The sequence below is a fragment of the Diplotaxodon limnothrissa genome, linkage group LG18 (genome assembly GCF_057381915.1).
Source record: "Diplotaxodon limnothrissa isolate DT_005_m linkage group LG18, D_limnothrissa_male_GT1.1, whole genome shotgun sequence".
In the NCBI taxonomy this organism is placed as follows: Eukaryota; Metazoa; Chordata; class Actinopteri; order Cichliformes; family Cichlidae; genus Diplotaxodon; species Diplotaxodon limnothrissa.
This window is the reverse complement of record NC_140613.1, coordinates 42,989,573-43,011,142: the sequence shown is the minus strand read 5'-3', so window position 1 is coordinate 43,011,142 and position 21,570 is coordinate 42,989,573. Positions and strand designations below refer to the sequence as shown.

Sequence of the window (21,570 nt, the reverse complement as noted above, 5' to 3'; positions counted from 1 at the left end):
AGTTAAGCAGAGCTAGGTAGGTGCAAGTGGAAAAGGGCTATTAGAGATCACAAAGTCTGATCGAAATTGAGGCCATTCAATTTCGTTGTAAAGACGTTAAACTACATATGTGAAGGTCTCATAATGGTTTCACCTGAAACCTCTGCTGATAATTACCCACGCCTTTTTTCCACCCCTTGGCTCATGTGATGTGTTTCATAGTTGGTCAACGACCCTGGTAAAGACAACCCGCTCTGGGTTTTAAATACCTGGGACTCTCCAACGTTTAGTTTTAGATCTAACGAAGGTTCTCATAGGAGAGGTGAAAGGTCTTCAAGGCACTTAGAGAATTCCAGCTGCTTTCTTTCAAAGCTCATCAGACTACCATGACGTGGATTACTGGGAACCCTTTTTTGTCATTCACTGTGTGCAGTCCCTCTGGAGTCATCCCTGTTGGAGCTTGTCAGTAGCAAAGGCCTGAAGGTACAAAAATGAATACTGAAGAGAGCTTAAAAACATTCCTGCTTGAATTTGAAGGCCGATTTAAGTCTATTCTTTCAGAGTTGCAGACTTAAACGCAGGCTACCTGTGGCTCGTTGGTCTAGGCGTATGATTCTCGCTTAGGGTGCGAGAGGTCCCGGGTTCAAATCCCGGACGAGCCCCCTTAAAATCACAGGCTCTTACCTTCATGGAATTCTTTGGTAAGACACATTCCTTCTGGTTTATTGTAAATGTGTTGGGTGCCAAACCATTCAATGTGATCTGTGACACCAATTTGTCTTTCTAAAATAACGTTTTTGATTTTGTGAAGGAGTCACTCTCATGACTCATTGAGTGATGCCATTGACTGCACAGTCCCTGCCACGCAATCTGTATATGTCACATTTTGAGATTGCCTTGGAAACCTTACTGGGCAGGTACTAAAAAAATACCTGTAACCAGGTACTATCACCTAATGGAAACTTTAAAGATCGAGCTGAGTCAAGTTAAGCCAAGCTAGGTAGGTGCAAGTGGAAAAGGGCTATTAGAGATCACAAAGTCTGATCGAAATTGAGGCCATTCAATTTCGGTGTAAAGACGTTAAACTACATATGTGAAGGTCTCATAATGGTTTAACCTCTGCTGATAATTACCCACACCTTTTTTCCACCCCTTGGCTCATGTGATGTGTTTCATAGTTGGTCAACGACCCTGGTAAAGACAACCCGCTCTGGGTTTTAAATACCTGGGACTCTCCAACGTTTAGTTTTAGATCTAACGAAGGTTCTCAGAGGAGAGGTGAAAGGTCTTCAAGGCACTTAGAGAATTCCAGCTGCTTTCTTTCAAAACTCATCAGACTACCATGACGTGGATGACTGGGAACCCTTTTTTCTCATTTACTGTGTGCAGTCCCTCTGGAGTCATCCCTGTTGGAGCTTGTCAGTAGCAAAGTCCTGAAGGTACAAAAATGAATACTGAAGAGAGCTTAACACCATTCCTGCTTGAATTTGAAGGCCGATTTAAATCTATCCTTTCAGAGTTGCAGACTTGAACGCAGGCCTCCTGTGGCTCGTTGGTCTAGGCGTATGATTCTCGCTTAGGGTGCGAGAGGTCCCGGGTTCAAATCCCGGACGAGCCCCCTTAAAATCACAATCTCTTAGCTTCATGGAATTCTTTGCTAAGACACATTCCTTCTGGGGCATTGTAAATGTGTTGTGTGCCAAACCTTTCAATGTGATGTGTGACACCAATTTGTCTTTCTAAAATAATGTTTTTGATTTTGTGAAGGAGTCACTCTCATGACTCATTGAGTGATGCCATTGACTGCACAGTCCCTGCCACGCAATCTGTATATGTCACATTTTGAGATTGCCTTGGAAACCTTACTGGGCAGGTACTAAAAAATACCTGTAACCAGGTACTATCACCTAATGGAAACTTTAAAGATCGAGCTGAGTCAAGTTAAGCCAAGCTAGGTAGGTGCAAGTGGAAAAGGGCTATTAGAGATCACAAAGTCTGATCGAAATTGAGGCCATTCAATTTCGGTGTAAAGACGTTAAACTACATAAGATAAGATAAGATAACCTTTATTAGTCCCACACGTGGGAAATTTGTTTTGTCACAGCAGGAAGTGGACAGTGCAAAAGTTATGAGGCAAAAATTAGAATACAATAAGAATAAATACAGTACACAACTGTACAGAATAGAATAAAATAAAATACTATATACAGTAGAATAAAATAAAATAAATATACAATAAGATAAAAATAGAATACAAATACAAATACTATATACAACTGAGTAAAAATACAACGATGACAGAAAGGATTATTGCACTTAGTATTATTGCATATGTATGGATGTGTGTGCTTGATCAGTTAAAGTCTTTATTATGGAGTCTGACAGCAGTGGGGAGGAAAGACCTGCGAAATCTCTCCGTCCCACACCGTGGGTGCCGCAGTCTCCCACTGAAGGAGCTGCTCAGTGCTGTCACAGTCTGCTGCATGGGGTGGGAGACGTTGTCCATCAGGGATGACAGCTTAGCCACCGTTCTCCTGTCACTCACCACCTCCACTGGGTCCAGAGGGCATCCTAGAACAGAGCTGGCCCTTCGGATCACCCTGTTCAGTCTCTTCCTGTCCCCAGCAGAGATGCTGCCGCCCCAGCAGACCACGCCATAAAAGATAGCAGAAGCCACCACAGAGTCATAGAATTTCTTCAGGAGTGGGCCCTCCACTCCAAACGACCTGAGTCTCCGCAGCAGGTACAGCCTGCTCTGCCCTTTCCTGTAGAGGGCGTTTGAGTTATGAGTCCAGTCCAGTCTATTGTTCAGATGAACACCAAGGTACCTGTAGCTGTCCACAGCCTCAATGTCCATACCTTGGATGTTCAGTGGTTGCAGTGGAGAATGCTTGTGCCTGCGGAAGTCTACCACCAGTTCCTTGGTTTTACTGGCGTTGATCTGGAGGTAGTTCAGCTGGCACCAGTCCACAAAGTCTTGGGTCAGACCTCTGTACTCCTTGTCGTCCCCATCAGTGATGAGGCCGACTATTGCAGAGTCATCAGAGAACTTCTGCAGGAAGCACTGGGTGGAGTTGTGGGAGAAGTCTGCAGTGTAGATGGTGAAGAGGAACTGAGCCAGAACCGTTCCCTGTGGGGCCCCCGTACTGCAGACGACCCTGTCCGACACACAGCCCTGAGTCCTCACATACTGTGGTCGGTCGGTGAGGTAGTCCAGGATCCAGGTATTGAGGTGATGGTCCACTCCAGAGTTCACCAGCTTGTCCTTTAGAACCGAGGGAAGAATGGTGTTGAAGGCACTGGAGAAATCAAAGAACATGATTCTCACAGTGCTTCCAGCGGTCTCCAGGTGAGCGAGGGAACGATGTAGGAGGTGAATGACGGCATCATCCGCTCCAATGCCAGGCTGGTAGGCAAACTGAAGTGGGTCCAGTGATGAGCTTATTAGGCGCCGAAGCTGAGCCAGGACCAACCGCTCCAGGGTCTTCATCAGGTGGGATGTCAGAGCCACCGGCCTGTAGCTGTTGAGGTCCTTGGGGCGTGAAGTCTTTGGCACTGGTACAACACAGGAGGTTTTCCAGAACTGTGGAACTCTTCCCAACCTCAGGCTCAGGTTGAAGAGGTGCTCCATCACCCCACACAGTTGGTCCGCGCAGGACCTGACGACCCTCGAGCTGATGCCATCTGGACCCGCTGCCTTCTTGCCATTAATCCTCCTCAGTTCCCTCCTAACCTGGGTGGCTGAGAGAGACAGGCTGGAGCCTTGTGTTGAGTGTGTATTGGATGCTGTTGTTGGGGGTGGGGGGGAGTGAGCAGGGTGAATAGAGGAGGTGTGAAGTGTCTGAGGTGGAACAGCAGCAGTGGGGGTGGGTGAGTCTGCAGCCGATGTTGCAGACTGCCTCATGGCTGAGTCAAATCTGTTGAAGAAATGATTCAGTTCATTTGCCCATCTCACATCCCTCCCAGGCAGAGAGTTCTGCTGTTTGTGGCCCGAGATGGTTCTGAGGCCTCTCCAGACTTCACCAACGTTGTTTTGTTGAAGCTGGTTCTCCATCTTCTGCCTGTAGCTCTCCTTCCCATTCCTTATCAGTCCCCTCAGCTCTCTCTGCACCCTTTTCAACTCCTCTTTGTCTCTGGATTTGAAGGCCCTCCTCTTCTGCTTGAGGACGGTTTTAATTTCTGGGGTAATCCAAGGTTTGTTGTTGGAGAAACACCGTACAGTCCTGGTAGGTACAGTGTTATCCACACAGAAGTTTATATAGTCAGTAATGCATGTAGTAAGGCTGTCGATGTCCTCACCGTGGTCATCACAAATCACCTCCCACACAGTCGACTCAAAACAATCCTTAAGAGCCTCCTCGCTCTCCTCTGACCATCTCTGTACAGTGCGGGTGGCTGGTGGCTCCCTGCGCACTAAGGGCTCATACACAGGGACAAGGTGCACCAGGTTGTGATCAGATCTGCCCAGGGGAGGGAGAGGTGATGAACTGTATGCCTCTCCTGCATTGGCATACAGTAAGTCCAGTGTTTTATTGACTCTGGTTGGGCAGGTCACATACTGGGTGAAGGTGGGCAGTGTGGAGTCCAGTGAGGCATGATTGAAGTCCCCTGATATTATGTGAAGATCTCATAATGGTTTCACCTGAAACCTCTGCTGATAATTACCCACGCCTTTTTTCCACCCCTTGGCTCATGTGATGTGTTTCATAGTTGGTCAACGACCCTGGTAAAGACAACCCGCTCTGGGTTTTAAATACCTGGGACTCTCCAACGTTTAGTTTTAGATCTAACGAAGGTTCTCAGAGGAGAGGTGAAAGGTCTTCAATGCACTTAGAGAATTCCAGCTGCTTTCTTTCAAAGTTCATCAGACTACCATGACTTGGATGATTGGGAACCCTTTTTTCTCATTCACTGTGTGCAGTCCCTCTGGAGTCATCCCTGTTGGAACTTGTCAGTAGCAAAGGCCTGAAGGTACAAAAATGAATACTGAAGAGAGCTTAAAAACATTCCTGCTTGAATTTGAAGGCCGATTTAAGTCTATCCTTTCAGAGTTGCAGACTTAAACGCAGGCTTCCTGTGGCTCGTTGGTCTAGGCGTATGATTCTCGCTTTGGGTGCGAGAGGTCCCGGGTTCAAATCCCGGACGAGCCCCCTTAAAATAGCAGGCTCTTAGCTTCATGGAATTCTTTGGTAAGACACATTCCTTCTGGGGCATTGTAAATGTGTTGGGTGCCAAACCATTCAATGTGATGTCTGACACCAATTTGTCTTTCTAAAATAACGTTTTTGATTTTGTGAAAGAGTCACTCTCATGACTCATTGAGTGATGCCATTGACTGCACAGTCCCTGCCACGCAATCTGTATATGTCACATTTTGAGATTGCCTTGGAAACCTTACTGGGCAGGTACTAAAAAAATACCTGTAACCAGGTACTATCACCTAATGGAAACTTTAAAGATCGAGCTGAGTCAAGTTAAGCCAAGCTAGGTAGGTGCAAGTGGAAAAGGGCTATTAGAGATCACAAAGTCTGATCGAAATTGAGGCCATTCAATTTCGGTGTAAAGACGTTAAACTACATATGTGAAGGTCTCATAATGGTTTCACCTGAAACCTCTGCTGATAATCACCCACGCCTTTTTTCCACCCCTTGGCTCATGTGATGTGTTTCATAGTTGGTCAACGACCCTGGTAAAGACAACCCCCTCTGGGGTTTAAATACCTGGGACTCTCCAACGTTTAGTTTTAGATCTAACGAAGGTTCTCAGAGGAGAGGTGAAAGGTCTTCAAGGCACTTAGAGAATTCCAGCTGCTTTCTTTCAAAGCTCATCAGACTACCATGACGTGGATGACTGGGAACCCTTTTTTCTCATTCACTGTGTGCAGTCCCTCTGGAGTCATCCCTGTTGGAGCTTGTCAGTAGCAAAGGCCTGAAGGTACAAAAATGAATACTGAAGAGAGCTTAACACCATTCCTGCTTGAATTTGAAGGCCGATATAAGTCTATCCTTTCAGAGTTGCAGACTTGAACGCAGGCCTCCTGTGGCTCGTTGGTCTAGGCGTATGATTCTTGCTTAGGGTGCGAGAGGTCCCGGGTTCAAATCCCGGACGAGCCCCCTTAAACTCACAAGCTCTTAGCTTCATGGAATTCTTTGGTAAGACACATTCCTTCTGGGGCATTGTAAATGTGTTGTGTGCCAAACCTTTCAATGTGATGTGTGACACCAATTTGTCTTTCTAAAATAACGTTTTTGATTTTGTGAAAGAGTCACTCTCATGACTCATTGAGTGATGCCATTGACTGCACAGTCCCTGCCACGCAATCTGTATATGTCACATTTTGAGATTGCCTTGGAAACCTTACTGGGCAGGTACTAAAAAAATACCTGTAACCAGGTACTATCACCTAATGGAAACTTTAAAGATCGAGCTGAGTCAAGTTAAGCCAAGCTAGGTAGGTGCAAGTGGAAAAGGGCTATTAGAGATCACAAAGTCTGATCGAAATTGAGGCCATTCAATTTCGGTGTAAAGACGTTAAACTACATATGTGAAGGTCTCATAATGGTTTCACCTGAAACCTCTGCTGATAATCACCCACGCCTTTTTTCCACCCCTTGGCTCATGTGATGTGTTTCATAGTTGGTCAACGACCCTGGTAAAGACAACCCCCTCTGGGGTTTAAATACCTGGGACTCTCCAACGTTTAGTTTTAGATCTAACGAAGGTTCTCAGAGGAGAGGTGAAAGGTCTTCAAGGCACTTAGAGAATTCCAGCTGCTTTCTTTCAAAGCTCATCAGACTACCATGACGTGGATGACTGGGAACCCTTTTTTCTCATTCACTGTGTGCAGTCCCTCTGGAGTCATCCCTGTTGGAGCTTGTCAGTAGCAAAGGCCTGAAGGTACAAAAATGAATACTGAAGAGAGCTTAACACCATTCCTGCTTGAATTTGAAGGCCGATATAAGTCTATCCTTTCAGAGTTGCAGACTTGAACGCAGGCCTCCTGTGGCTCGTTGGTCTAGGCGTATGATTCTTGCTTAGGGTGCGAGAGGTCCCGGGTTCAAATCCCGGACGAGCCCCCTTAAACTCACAAGCTCTTAGCTTCATGGAATTCTTTGGTAAGACACATTCCTTCTGGGGCATTGTAAATGTGTTGTGTGCCAAACCTTTCAATGTGATGTGTGACACCAATTTGTCTTTCTAAAATAACGTTTTTGATTTTGTGAAAGAGTCACTCTCATGACTCATTGAGTGATGCCATTGACTGCACAGTCCCTGCCACGCAATCTGTATATGTCACATTTTGAGATTGCCTTGGAAACCTTACTGGGCAGGTACTAAAAAAATACCTGTAACCAGGTACTATCACCTAATGGAAACTTTAAAGATCGAGCTGAGTCAAGTTAAGCCAAGCTAGGTAGGTGCAAGTGGAAAAGGGCTATTAGAGATCACAAAGTCTGATCGAAATTGAGGCCATTCAATTTCGGTGTAAAGACGTTAAACTACATATGTGAAGGTCTCATAATGGTTTCACCTGAAACCTCTGCTGATAATCACCCACGCCTTTTTTCCACCCCTTGGCTCATGTGATGTGTTTCATAGTTGGTCAACGACCCTGGTAAAGACAACCCCCTCTGGGGTTTAAATACCTGGGACTCTCCAACGTTTAGTTTTAGATCTAACGAAGGTTCTCAGAGGAGAGGTGAAAGGTCTTCAAGGCACTTAGAGAATTCCAGCTGCTTTCTTTCAAAGCTCATCAGACTACCATGACGTGGATGACTGGGAACCCTTTTTTCTCATTCACTGTGTGCAGTCCCTCTGGAGTCATCCCTGTTGGAGCTTGTCAGTAGCAAAGGCCTGAAGGTACAAAAATGAATACTGAAGAGAGCTTAACACCATTCCTGCTTGAATTTGAAGGCCGATATAAGTCTATCCTTTCAGAGTTGCAGACTTAAACGCAGGCCTCCTGTGGCTCGTTGGTCTAGGCGTATGATTCTCGCTTCGGGTGCGAGAGGTCCCGGGTTCAAATCCCGGACGAGCCCCCTTAAAATCACAAGCTCTTAGCTTCATGGAATTCTTTGCAAAGACACATTCCTTCTGGGGCATTGTAAATGTGTTGTGTGCCAAACGACTCAATGTGATGTGTGACACCAATTTGTCTTTCTAAAATCACGTTTTTGATTTTGTGAAGGAGTCACTCTCATGACTCATTGAGTGATGCCATTGACTGCACAGTCCCTGCCACGCAATCTGTATATGTCACGTTTTGAGATTGCCTTGGAAACCTTACTGGGCAGGTACTAAAAAAATACCTGTAACCAGGTACTATCACCTAATGGAAACTTTAAAGATCGAGCTGAGTCAAGTTAAGCCAAGCTAGGTAGGTGCAAGTGGAAAAGGGCTATTAGAGATCACAAAGTCTGATCGAAATTGAGGCCATTCAATTTCGGTGTAAAGACGTTAAACTACATATGTGAAGGTCTCATAATGGTTTGACCTCTGCTGATAATTACCCACACCTTTTTTCCACCCCTTGGCTCATGTGATGTGTTTCATAGTTGGTCAACGACCCTGGTAAAGACAACCCGCTCTGGGTTTTAAATACCTGGGACTCTCCAACGTTTAGTTTTAGATCTAACGAAGGTTCTCAGAGGAGAGGTGAAAGGTCTTCAAGGCACTTAGAGAATTCCAGCTGCTTTCTTTCAAAGCTCATCAGACTACCATGACGTGGATGACTGGGAACCCTTTTTTCTCATTCACTGTGTGCAGTCCCTCTGGAGTCATCCCTGTTGGAGCTTGTCAGTAGCAAAGGCCTGAAGGTACAAAAATGAATACTGAAGAGAGCTTAAAAACATTCCTGCTTGAATTTGAAGGCCGATTTAAGTCTATCCTTTCAGAGTTGCAAACTTAAACGCAGGCTTCCTGTGGCTCGTTGGTCTAGGCGTATGATTCTCACTTTGGGTGCGAGAGGTCCCGGGTTCAAATCCCGGACGAGCCCCCTTAAAATCACAAGCTCTTAGCTTCATGGAATTCTTTGGTAAGACACATTCCTTCTGGGGCATTGTAAAAGTGTTGTGTGCCAAACCTTTCAATGTTATGTGTGACACCAATTTGTCTTTCTAAAATAACGTTTTTGATTTTGTGAAGGAGTCACTCTCATGACCCATTGAGTGATGCCATTGACTGCACAGTCCCTGCCATGCAATCTGTATATGTCACATTTTGAGATTGCCTTGGAAACCTTACTGGGCAGGTACTAAAATATACCTGTTACCAGGTACTATCACCTAATGGAAACTTTAAAGATCGGGCTGAGTCAAGTTAAGCCAAGCTAGGTAGGTGCAAGTGGAAAAGGGCTATTAGAGATCACAAAGTCTGATCGAAATTGAGGCCATTCAATTTCGGTGTAAAGACGTTAAACTACATATGTGAAGGTCTCATAATGGTTTGACCTCTGCTGATAATTACCCACACCTTTTTTCCACCCCTTGGCTCATGTGATGTGTTTCATAGTTGGTCAACGACCCTGGTAAAGACAACCCGCTCTGGGTTTTAAATACCTGGGACTCTCCAACGTTTAGTTTTAGATCTAACGAAGGTTCTCAGAGGAGAGGTGAAAGGTCTTCAATGCACTTAGAGAATTCCAGCTGCTTTCTTTCAAAGCTCATCAGACTACCATGACATGGATGACTGGGAACCCTTTTTTCTCATTTACTGTGTGCAGTCCCTCTGGAGTCATCCCTGTTGGAGCTTGTCAGTAGCAAAGTCCTGAAAGTACAAAAATGAATACTGAAGAGAGCTTAAAAACATTCCTGCTTGAATTTGAAGGCCGATATAAGTCTATCCTTTCAGAGTTGCAGACTTAAACGCAGGCTTCCTGTGGCTCGTTGGTCTAGGCGTATGATTCTCGCTTTGGGTGCGAGAGGTCCCGGGTTCAAATCCCGGACGAGCCCCCTTAAAATCACAGGCTCTTACCTTCATGGAATTCTTTGGTAAGACACATTCCTTCTGGGGCATTGTAAATGTGTTGGGTGCCAAACCATTCAATGTTATGTCTGACACCAATTTGTCTTTCTAAAATAACGTTTTTGATTTTGTGAAAGAGTCACTCTCATGACTCATTGAGTGATGCCATTGACTGCACAGTCCCTGCCACGCAATCTGTATATGTCACATTTTGAGATTGCCTTGGAAACCTTACTGGGCAGGTACTAAAAAAATACCTGTAACCAGGTACTATCACCTAATGGAAACTTTAAAGATCGAGCTGAGTCAAGTTAAGCCAAGCTAGGTAGGTGCAAGTGGAAAAGGGCTATTAGAGATCACAAAGTCTGATCGAAATTGAGGCCATTCAATTTCGGTGTAAAGACGTTAAACTACATATGTGAAGGTCTCATAATGGTTTGACCTCTGCTGATAATTACCCACACCTTTTTTCCACCCCTTGGCTCATGTGATGTGTTTCATAGTTGGTCAACGACCCTGGTAAAGACAACCCGCTCTGGGTTTTAAATACCTGGGACTCTCCAACGTTTAGTTTTAGATCTAACGAAGGTTCTCAGAGGAGAGGTGAAAGGTCTTCAAGGCACTTAGAGAATTCCAGCTGCTTTCTTTCAAAGCTCATCAGACTACCATGACGTGGATGACTGGGAACCCTTTTTTCTCATTCACTGTGTGCAGTCCCTCTGGAGTCATCCCTGTTGGAGCTTGTCAGTAGCAAAGGCCTGAAGGTACAAAAATGAATACTGAAGAGAACTTAACACCATTCCTGCTTGAATTTGAAGGCCGATATAAGTCTATCCTTTCAGAGTTGCAGACTTGAACGCAGGCCTCCTGTGGCTCGTTGGTCTAGGCATATGATTCTCGCTTAGGGTGCGAGAGGTCCCGGGTTCAAATCCCGGACGAGCCCCCTTAAAATCACAAGCTCTTACCTTCATGGAATTCTTTGGTAAGACACATTCCTTCTGGGGCATTGTAAATGTGTTGGGTACCAAACCTTTCAATCAATCTTTATTTATAAAGCACTTTTCATACAGAAAAAATGTAGCACAAAGTGCTTTACATAGTTAAAAGCAGCCCACCCCACCCTCCAACTCACTCCCCACACTCTCAATACACATATATCCCCCCCCCCACACACACACACACACACACACATACACACACGCGCACACTTAAAGAGTAAAAATTGGGCTGGGCTCGCATGAGCCAAGTGAGGAAACATTATAACAGAGAGCCGTCTGCACCGGGAGCCGGTCACAGACCGCAGCCTCCGGGCTGGGCACACAGCGGGAGGGAGGCAAAGGAGCCCCCCAACCAGGCTGAGAGGACCCCAGAGACCCAGCAGCCACGGTCAATAACAGCCCCGGTGCAGAGAGCGCCCTCCGAGGAAACACTGGAGATATGACGCAATACGATGTATACAGGGTAAAATGATAAAATAAATAAGAACAGGATACAATATAAATATAAATAGAGTAAGAAGATTAAAAAATGAATAAGAATAAAATCAAAAAATATTAGGTAAATCCTAAATTAATAATAGAATAACAGGATAGAATAAGCATAAAATAAATAAACGCTAAGTAAAAGCTAAATTAAAAAGGTGGGTCTTGAGCCTGTTCTTAAAAACATGTACGTTCTCTGCGGCCCTGAGCTCCTCCGGCAGGCTGTTCCACAGACGAGGACCATACCACTGAAAAGCTGCCTCTCCGTGAGTATGTGTCCTGACTTTAGGGACAATCAAAAGGCCAGTACCAGAGGACCTCAGGGTCCGCGAGGGTTCGTATGGTAAAAGCAGATCTGAGAGATAAGAAGGCCCAAGACCATTAAGACATTTAAAAACCAATAAAAGAACTTTAAAATCGATCCTGAAACACACGGGGAGCCAGTGCAGCGATTCTAAAACCGGTGTAATGTGGGCCCGCCCTCTGGTCTTCGTCAGCACACGAGCTGCCGAGTTTTGCAAGAGTTGTAAAGGTGAAATATTCTTCTTAGGAAGACCAGAGAGCAGGGCATTACAGTAATCAATGCGACTGGTAATAAAAGCATGCATCAGCATCTCCGTGTTGGCCCGAGAGAGAATAGGGCGACTCTGGCTATATTTTTTAGATGATAAAATCCAATTTTGGTTACATGTTTAACATGTGGGATAAAACCAAGCTCAGAGTCAAAAATAACACCCAGGTTTTGCACTTGTAGCGAAGGACATAGTGAAAATGCCTCTAATTTAGACAAGAGTTTCTCTCTCTGAGCCTCAGGACCGACAATTAAAACTTCAGTTTTGTCCTGGTTAAGCTGTAAAAAGTTTTCTGCCATCCAAGATCTTATATCCAAGACACAGTTAAAAAGGGCATCCATTGGTCTGGTGTCATCAGGAGACACGGAGATGTACAGCTGCGTGTCATCAGCGTAACTGTGGATGTTCACTCCATGCCTCCTGATGACACTGCCGAGAGGCAACATATACAAATTAAAAAGTACAGGGCCTAGAACCGACCCTTGAGGCACACCACATGTCATTTTATGGATCTTAGAGGAGCATGTATCCATACTCACCATAAAAGATCTGTCAGAGAGATAGGAAGTGAACCAGTTGTGTACAGCACCAGAGAGGCCCACCATGTGTTTTAGTCTGTTTAAAAGAATAGCGTGGTCTACTGTATCAAAGGCTGCGCTTAGATCCAGTAGCACCAGGACTGAGAGCTTTTGGGCGTCCCAGTTACATCTAAGATCATTTAAAACCTTTAGGAGAGCCGTCTCTGTGCTGTGGTTCACCCTAAATCCAGACTGGAATATCTCCAGGATCTGTCTATCATTGAGAAAATCAGTAATCTGAGTAAAAACAAGTTTTTCTAAGACTTTACTTAAAAATGGTGAGTTGGATACAGGTCTGTAGTTATTAAAATCATTACAATCCAAATTGCTCTTCTTCAGAAGGAGCCTCACCACCGCCGTTTTAAAGGCAGCAGGGAAGACACCCAACTGAAGAGAGCAATTCATCATGTATAAAAGCTCAGCCTCAAAAAATCCATAAAGTGTTTTAAAGAGTGAAGAAGGAATTGGATCTAAAAGACATGTGGTGGGTCTCACTGTGGAGAAAACCTTCTGAAAGTTCTCAGCATTAACCAGGACAAAGCTGTCCAGTGTCTCCTCAGGTACAATCGAGCCCTCAGATGTGTTTACAATCATATCGCGATTAGATAAAATATCAGATCTGATGGCGCTGATCTTTCCCCTGAAGTGGTCTGCAAACTGCTCACAGAGCGAGTCTGTGGGGGTTCTTTGGGAGCTTTTAAAATCAGGGTTAAATAAATGATCTATGGTGGAAAAGAGGACCTTGGGATTATTTTTGTTAATACTGATTATTTTGGCGAAGTATGAATTTCTTGACTTCCTTAATGTATTATTGTACATTTTAAGTTGCTCGGAAAATATTTGATGGTTGATATTATTTTTATTTTTCCTCCATCTCCTTTCTGCTGCCCTGCAATTTCTTTTGAGAGGACACACTCTGGACCTGGTCATCACCCATGGGCTGTCCACCAGCGTGTGTCCTCTGTTGTGAGTCGGCTGCGTGACGTGCTGGATAAAATCCAAACAGTGAAGAATGTTTAAGAATTCTTTTGTTGCAGGGTCAGAAGGATTATCTATGTGCAGGTTAAAATCACCGGTTAAAATTATCATATTATATTTTGAATGTATGTTTGTTAAAAATTCTGAGAATACCTTGATAAAAGCAGCGCTGTCTTTAGGTGGTCTATAAATTGTGACAGATAAAACTGGAGGGCTGCTGAAAACAATAGCATGGAATTCAAAAGTGGTAAAATGATCAAATAAAATTTGTTTGGTGGTGAGTGTGTTGTTGGCTAAAGATGCAGTCCCACCACCTCTCTCACCACTTCTAATAGAAAAAGAGAAATTAAAATTTGGTGGGGAGGCCTCAGTGAGAACAACTGGTGCATCCGAGCCCAGCCATGTTTCAGTTAAAAATAAACAGTCAAGTTTATTATCTAAAATTAAATCATTAATAATAAAAGACTTGTTCGACAGAGAGCGTACATTTAAAAGTGCCATACTGATTGAGACTGGTGGATTATTGACAATAGAGTTGAATGGATGTTGATATTTTTGAAGAGGCCGGAGGTTATTAATGTTTTTGGAGTTACTGGATTTATGATAATTCTGTTGCTCTCTGTTTGTGATTATGACGGGTATTGTGTTGACTGTGGGAGAGAAAGGTCCTAGTCCAGAGTTTTATGTATTACTGTTAAAAGTGGAACAAATATAGGAGCTGGGACCAGGGGAACATCAGTCAGTGGCAGACAGTGGCGATGTGCGGGAGTGCTGTACGCCAAATGCCAAATTGGCGGACAGCAAACGGCGTCCCCAGGCGTTGAGGTGGAGCCCGTCTGCCCCAAAAAGATGCCTCCTCTCCCAGAAGGCATCAAAGTTGTTAATAAAACCCACGCCGTGGGAGACACAGGCAGAGGAAAGCCAGGTGTTAAGGCTGAGCAGCCGGCTGAAACGGCCTATCCCTCTGCCACAGGTGGGGGTGGGCCCAGAGATAAAAGCACTCACCTGCAACTGACCAAGAAGGCTGAAGAGTTCGAGGAAGTCCAACTTCAGCAGCTCAGATTGCTGTTTGGGGATATCATTGGTGCCGATGTGGATGATGAGCCGGTTAACCTGTGGGTGGGATGCCAGAATGTTGGGAATTCTGTCCACTATGTCAACAACAGTGGCTCCCGGGAACGACAGCGTGAGCGCCCCCCTCATCCGCACGTTCCTGACGATGGAATCCCCGAGGACCAGCGTGGAGAGAGGAGGTGCCACCGAGGGCTGTTGGCCATCTGAGACGCCCGCGCCGCGACACCGGGGGTGTTCAGATGGAGATGCGCCAGCCAGACTGCGTGAGTGACTCCCAGGTAGCCGCGCCGTGGGTCCTCTTCTCCGAGGAGCCGGGGTAAAGCACAGCTCTCCGCGGTGAGTTTGCACCACAGCGTCGGGTTGCCCGCCGCGGCTCCGGGGGCGTAGTGGTGGAGATGGCGCAGACCTCAGCGACACAGCGGGATGGCGAGGGCTAGCGGTCAGAGGAGGAAAGTCCACAGGATCCAGGACATTGAATTTATTCTCCAATACTACCGCACCGGAGGGGTGAGGGTGCGAGAGACGGATCCTCCTGCCCCCTCTGCAGCCACCACGCGTCTCAACCATGGTCCATGGCGCTGGTTGGAGTGGAGTGGAGCTGACCAGAGCCTTGGGTCTGGCCCCTAGCTGAAACCAGGAGTTCTCGTCCTTGGCAGAAGCACCAGCGACGCAAGTTGAGAGCCTGTGTTGACTGTTGGGGGGATCTTGGGACACAGCAGCTGGATGGTGCACTGTGTCGGCTAGCTCAGCGCTAGTAGCGGTGGTTTGAGCTTTGCCAAGGAGGATCGTGTCAAGTTCGCATTCAGCCCCCTGGATTTGGTATAGCGTGGATATCCTTTGCTCCAGCTTGATCACTTGTTGACTCAGGTTGATGCAGCTTTCACAGCTGGATGTTGAGGTAAGTGGTGCCATTCCGGAATCTCGTACCGGTGACAGCATCAAAAACAAAAACAGACACTGCCACTTTAGCTTACGTTAGCTAAAAAGTCAGTCGTGACGCAGCAAGAAAAGAGTTTTCAGATCAATATCCAGCAAATGCAAAACCAAGCTTTCGTCAGCCTTGATAACTTTTAGCCGAGCAAAATATCACAGATCCGCACGGAGGTTACGGTGGAAGTCTACCTCCTCTTCATGTCACTTCATGTGACATGTGAAATGGCTTCCCAATGATCAGTGTGGGTCATCCTTCACCACTGCAGGTCAGCTTAAAAGACACAAACGAGTCCACACAGGAGAGAAACCATACAAGTGATGTGTGACACCAATTTGTCTTTCTAAAATAACATTTTTGATTTTGTGAAAGAGTCACATGACTCATTGAGTGATGCCATTGACTGCACAGTCCCTGCCACGCAATCTGTATATGTCACATTTTGAGATTGCCTTGGAAACCTTACTGGGCAGGTACTAAAAAAATACCTGTAACCAGGTACTATCACCTAATGGAAACTTTAAAGATCGAGCTGAGTCAAGTTAAGCAGAGCTAGGTAGGTGCAAGTGGAAAAGGGCTATTAGAGATCACAAAGTCTGATCGAAATTGAGGCCATTCAATTTCGTTGTAAAGACGTTAAACTACATATGTGAAGGTCTCATAATGGTTTCACCTGAAACCTCTGCTGATAATTACCCACGCCTTTTTTCCACCCCTTGGCTCATGTGATGTGTTTCATAGTTGGTCAACGACCCTGGTAAAGACAACCCGCTCTGGGTTTTAAATACCTGGGACTCTCCAACGTTTAGTTTTAGATCTAACGAAGGTTCTCATAGGAGAGGTGAAAGGTCTTCAAGGCACTTAGAGAATTCCAGCTGCTTTCTTTCAAAGCTCATCAGACTACCATGACGTGGATTACTGGGAACCCTTTTTTGTCATTCACTGTGTGCAGTCCCTCTGGAGTCATCCCTGTTGGAGCTTGTCAGTAGCAAAGGCCTGAAGGTACAAAAATGAATACTGAAGAGAGCTTAAAAACATTCCTGCTTGAATTTGAAGGCCGATTTAAGTCTATTCTTTCAGAGTTGCAGACTTAAACGCAGGCTACCTGTGGCTCGTTGGTCTAGGCGTATGATTCTCGCTTAGGGTGCGAGAGGTCCCGGGTTCAAATCCCGGACGAGCCCCCTTAAAATCACAGGCTCTTACCTTCATGGAATTCTTTGGTAAGACACATTCCTTCTGGTTTATTGTAAATGTGTTGGGTGCCAAACCATTCAATGTGATCTGTGACACCAATTTGTCTTTCTAAAATAACGTTTTTGATTTTGTGAAGGAGTCACTCTCATGACTCATTGAGTGATGCCATTGACTGCACAGTCCCTGCCACGCAATCTGTATATGTCACATTTTGAGATTGCCTTGGAAACCTTACTGGGCAGGTACTAAAAAAATACCTGTAACCAGGTACTATCACCTAATGGAAACTTTAAAGATCGAGCTGAGTCAAGTTAAGCCAAGCTAGGTAGGTGCAAGTGGAAAAGGGCTATTAGAGATCACAAAGTCTGATCGAAATTGAGGCCATTCAATTTCGGTGTAAAGACGTTAAACTACATATGTGAAGGTCTCATAATGGTTTAACCTCTGCTGATAATTACCCACACCTTTTTTCCACCCCTTGGCTCATGTGATGTGTTTCATAGTTGGTCAACGACCCTGGTAAAGACAACCCGCTCTGGGTTTTAAATACCTGGGACTCTCCAACGTTTAGTTTTAGATCTAACGAAGGTTCTCAGAGGAGAGGTGAAAGGTCTTCAAGGCACTTAGAGAATTCCAGCTGCTTTCTTTCAAAACTCATCAGACTACCATGACGTGGATGACTGGGAACCCTTTTTTCTCATTTACTGTGTGCAGTCCCTCTGGAGTCATCCCTGTTGGAGCTTGTCAGTAGCAAAGTCCTGAAGGTACAAAAATGAATACTGAAGAGAGCTTAACACCATTCCTGCTTGAATTTGAAGGCCGATTTAAATCTATCCTTTCAGAGTTGCAGACTTGAACGCAGGCCTCCTGTGGCTCGTTGGTCTAGGCGTATGATTCTCGCTTAGGGTGCGAGAGGTCCCGGGTTCAAATCCCGGACGAGCCCCCTTAAAATCACAATCTCTTAGCTTCATGGAATTCTTTGCTAAGACACATTCCTTCTGGGGCATTGTAAATGTGTTGTGTGCCAAACCTTTCAATGTTATGTGTGACACCAATTTGTCTTTCTAAAATAATGTTTTTGATTTTGTGAAGGAGTCACTCTCATGACTCATTGAGTGATGCCATTGACTGCACAGTCCCTGCCACGCAATCTGTATATGTCACATTTTGAGATTGCCTTGGAAACCTTACTGGGCAGGTACTAAAAAATACCTGTAACCAGGTACTATCACCTAATGGAAACTTTAAAGATCGAGCTGAGTCAAGTTAAGCCAAGCTAGGTAGGTGCAAGTGGAAAAGGGCTATTAGAGATCACAAAGTCTGATCGAAATTGAGGCCATTCAATTTCGGTGTAAAGACGTTAAACTACATAAGATAAGATAAGATAACCTTTATTAGTCCCACACGTGGGAAATTTGTTTTGTCACAGCAGGAAGTGGACAGTGCAAAAGTTATGAGGCAAAAATTAGAATACAATAAGAATAAATACAGTACACAACTGTACAGAATAGAATAAAATAAAATACTATATACAGTAGAATAAAATAAAATAAATATACAATAAGATAAAAATAGAATACAAATACAAATACTATATACAACTGAGTAAAAATACAACGATGACAGAAAGGATTATTGCACTTAGTATTATTGCATATGTATGGATGTGTGTGCTTGATCAGTTAAAGTCTTTATTATGGAGTCTGACAGCAGTGGGGAGGAAAGACCTGCGAAATCTCTCCGTCCCACACCGTGGGTGCCGCAGTCTCCCACTGAAGGAGCTGCTCAGTGCTGTCACAGTCTGCTGCATGGGGTGGGAGACGTTGTCCATCAGGGATGACAGCTTAGCCACCGTTCTCCTGTCACTCACCACCTCCACTGGGTCCAGAGGGCATCCTAGAACAGAGCTGGCCCTTCGGATCACCCTGTTCAGTCTCTTCCTGTCCCCAGCAGAGATGCTGCCGCCCCAGCAGACCACGCCATAAAAGATAGCAGAAGCCACCACAGAGTCATAGAATTTCTTCAGGAGTGGGCCCTCCACTCCAAACGACCTGAGTCTCCGCAGCAGGTACAGCCTGCTCTGCCCTTTCCTGTAGAGGGCGTTTGAGTTATGAGTCCAGTCCAGTCTATTGTTCAGATGAACACCAAGGTACCTGTAGCTGTCCACAGCCTCAATGTCCATACCTTGGATGTTCAGTGGTTGCAGTGGAGAATGCTTGTGCCTGCGGAAGTCTACCACCAGTTCCTTGGTTTTACTGGCGTTGATCTGGAGGTAGTTCAGCTGGCACCAGTCCACAAAGTCTTGGGTCAGACCTCTGTACTCCTTGTCGTCCCCATCAGTGATGAGGCCGACTATTGCAGAGTCATCAGAGAACTTCTGCAGGAAGCACTGGGTGGAGTTGTGGGAGAAGTCTGCAGTGTAGATGGTGAAGAGGAACTGAGCCAGAACCGTTCCCTGTGGGGCCCCCGTACTGCAGACGACCCTGTCCGACACACAGCCCTGAGTCCTCACATACTGTGGTCGGTCGGTGAGGTAGTCCAGGATCCAGGTATTGAGGTGATGGTCCACTCCAGAGTTCACCAGCTTGTCCTTTAGAACCGAGGGAAGAATGGTGTTGAAGGCACTGGAGAAATCAAAGAACATGATTCTCACAGTGCTTCCAGCGGTCTCCAGGTGAGCGAGGGAACGATGTAGGAGGTGAATGACGGCATCATCCGCTCCAATGCCAGGCTGGTAGGCAAACTGAAGTGGGTCCAGTGATGAGCTTATTAGGCGCCGAAGCTGAGCCAGGACCAACCGCTCCAGGGTCTTCATCAGGTGGGATGTCAGAGCCACCGGCCTGTAGCTGTTGAGGTCCTTGGGGCGTGAAGTCTTTGGCACTGGTACAACACAGGAGGTTTTCCAGAGCTGTGGAACTCTTCCCAACCTCAGGCTCAGGTTGAAGAGGTGCTCCATCACCCCACACAGTTGGTCCGCGCAGGACCTGACGACCCTCGAGCTGATGCCATCTGGACCCGCTGCCTTCTTGCCATTAATCCTCCTCAGTTCCCTCCTAACCTGGGTGGCTGAGAGAGACAGGCTGGAGCCTTGTGTTGAGTGTGTATTGGATGCTGTTGTTGGGGGTGGGGGGGAGTGAGCAGGGTGAATAGAGGAGGTGTGAAGTGTCTGAGGTGGAACAGCAGCAGTGGGGGTGGGTGAGTCTGCAGCCGATGTTGCAGACTGCCTCATGGCTGAGTCAAATCTGTTGAAGAAATGATTCAGTTCATTTGCCCATCTCACATCCCTCCCAGGCAGAGAGTTCTGCTGTTTGTGGCCCGAGATGGTTCTGAGGCCTCTCCAGACTTCACCAACGTTGTTTTGTTGAAGCTGGTTCTCCATCTTCTGCCTGTAGCTCTCCTTCCCATTCCTTATCAGTCCCCTCAGCTCTCTCTGCACCCTTTTCAACTCCTCTTTGTCTCTGGATTTGAAGGCCCTCCTCTTCTGCTTGAGGACGGTTTTAATTTCTGGGGTAATCCAAGGTTTGTTGTTGGAGAAACACCGTACAGTCCTGGTAGGTACAGTGTTATCCACACAGAAGTTTATATAGTCAGTAATGCATGTAGTAAGGCTGTCGATGTCCTCACCGTGGTCATCACAAATCACCTCCCACACAGTCGACTCAAAACAATCCTTAAGAGCCTCCTCGCTCTCCTCTGACCATCTCTGTACAGTGCGGGTGGCTGGTGGCTCCCTGCGCACTAAGGGCTCATACACAGGGACAAGGTGCACCAGGTTGTGATCAGATCTGCCCAGGGGAGGGAGAGGTGATGAACTGTATGCCTCTCCTGCATTGGCATACAGTAAGTCCAGTGTTTTATTGACTCTGGTTGGGCAGGTCACATACTGGGTGAAGGTGGGCAGTGTGGAGTCCAGTGAGGCATGATTGAAGTCCCCTGATATTATGTGAAGATCTCATAATGGTTTCACCTGAAACCTCTGCTGATAATTACCCACGCCTTTTTTCCACCCCTTGGCTCATGTGATGTGTTTCATAGTTGGTCAACGACCCTGGTAAAGACAACCCGCTCTGGGTTTTAAATACCTGGGACTCTCCAACGTTTAGTTTTAGATCTAACGAAGGTTCTCAGAGGAGAGGTGAAAGGTCTTCAATGCACTTAGAGAATTCCAGCTGCTTTCTTTCAAAGCTCATCAGACTACCATGACTTGGATGATTGGGAACCCTTTTTTCTCATTCACTGTGTGCAGTCCCTCTGGAGTCATCCCTGTTGGAACTTGTCAGTAGCAAAGGCCTGAAGGTACAAAAATGAATACTGAAGAGAGCTTAAAAACATTCCTGCTTGAATTTGAAGGCCGATTTAAGTCTATCCTTTCAGAGTTGCAGACTTAAACGCAGGCTTCCTGTGGCTCGTTGGTCTAGGCGTATGATTCTCGCTTTGGGTGCGAGAGGTCCCGGGTTCAAATCCCGGACGAGCCCCCTTAAAATCACAGGCTCTTAGCTTCATGGAATTCTTTGGTAAGACACATTCCTTCTGGGGCATTGTAAATGTGTTGGGTGCCAAACCATTCAATGTGATGTCTGACACCAATTTGTCTTTCTAAAATAACGTTTTTGATTTTGTGAAAGAGTCACTCTCATGACTCATTGAGTGATGCCATTGACTGCACAGTCCCTGCCACGCAATCTGTATATGTCACATTTTGAGATTGCCTTGGAAACCTTACTGGGCAGGTACTAAAAAAATACCTGTAACCAGGTACTATCACCTAATGGAAACTTTAAAGATCGAGCTGAGTCAAGTTAAGCCAAGCTAGGTAGGTG

General features: G+C 45.8%; 11 non-coding genes across 11 annotated transcripts; all 11 read left to right on the top strand.

Annotated features, from left to right (window-relative positions):
• Window positions 1-569: 569 nt before the first annotated feature.
• Window positions 570-641, top strand: trnap-agg (transfer RNA proline (anticodon AGG)). The gene has a single exon. It is a non-coding gene; the product is annotated as a tRNA-Pro (tRNA).
• Window positions 642-1,525: 884 nt separating this feature from the next.
• trnap-agg (transfer RNA proline (anticodon AGG)) lies at window positions 1,526-1,597 on the top strand. The gene has a single exon. It is a non-coding gene; the product is annotated as a tRNA-Pro (tRNA).
• A 3,460-nt stretch (window positions 1,598-5,057) lies between these two features.
• Window positions 5,058-5,129, top strand: trnap-ugg (transfer RNA proline (anticodon UGG)). The gene has a single exon. It is a non-coding gene; the product is annotated as a tRNA-Pro (tRNA).
• An 891-nt stretch (window positions 5,130-6,020) lies between these two features.
• trnap-agg (transfer RNA proline (anticodon AGG)) lies at window positions 6,021-6,092 on the top strand. The gene has a single exon. It is a non-coding gene; the product is annotated as a tRNA-Pro (tRNA).
• Window positions 6,093-6,983: 891 nt separating this feature from the next.
• On the top strand, window positions 6,984-7,055 carry trnap-agg (transfer RNA proline (anticodon AGG)). Its single transcript has one exon. It is a non-coding gene; the product is annotated as a tRNA-Pro (tRNA).
• An 891-nt stretch (window positions 7,056-7,946) lies between these two features.
• On the top strand, window positions 7,947-8,018 carry trnap-cgg (transfer RNA proline (anticodon CGG)). The gene has a single exon. It is a non-coding gene; the product is annotated as a tRNA-Pro (tRNA).
• A 1,839-nt stretch (window positions 8,019-9,857) lies between these two features.
• trnap-ugg (transfer RNA proline (anticodon UGG)) lies at window positions 9,858-9,929 on the top strand. The gene has a single exon. It is a non-coding gene; the product is annotated as a tRNA-Pro (tRNA).
• An 884-nt stretch (window positions 9,930-10,813) lies between these two features.
• trnap-agg (transfer RNA proline (anticodon AGG)) lies at window positions 10,814-10,885 on the top strand. Its single transcript has one exon. It is a non-coding gene; the product is annotated as a tRNA-Pro (tRNA).
• A 5,780-nt stretch (window positions 10,886-16,665) lies between these two features.
• On the top strand, window positions 16,666-16,737 carry trnap-agg (transfer RNA proline (anticodon AGG)). Its single transcript has one exon. It is a non-coding gene; the product is annotated as a tRNA-Pro (tRNA).
• An 884-nt stretch (window positions 16,738-17,621) lies between these two features.
• On the top strand, window positions 17,622-17,693 carry trnap-agg (transfer RNA proline (anticodon AGG)). The gene has a single exon. It is a non-coding gene; the product is annotated as a tRNA-Pro (tRNA).
• Window positions 17,694-21,153: 3,460 nt separating this feature from the next.
• Window positions 21,154-21,225, top strand: trnap-ugg (transfer RNA proline (anticodon UGG)). The gene has a single exon. It is a non-coding gene; the product is annotated as a tRNA-Pro (tRNA).
• The last annotated feature ends 345 nt before the right edge of the window (window positions 21,226-21,570 follow it).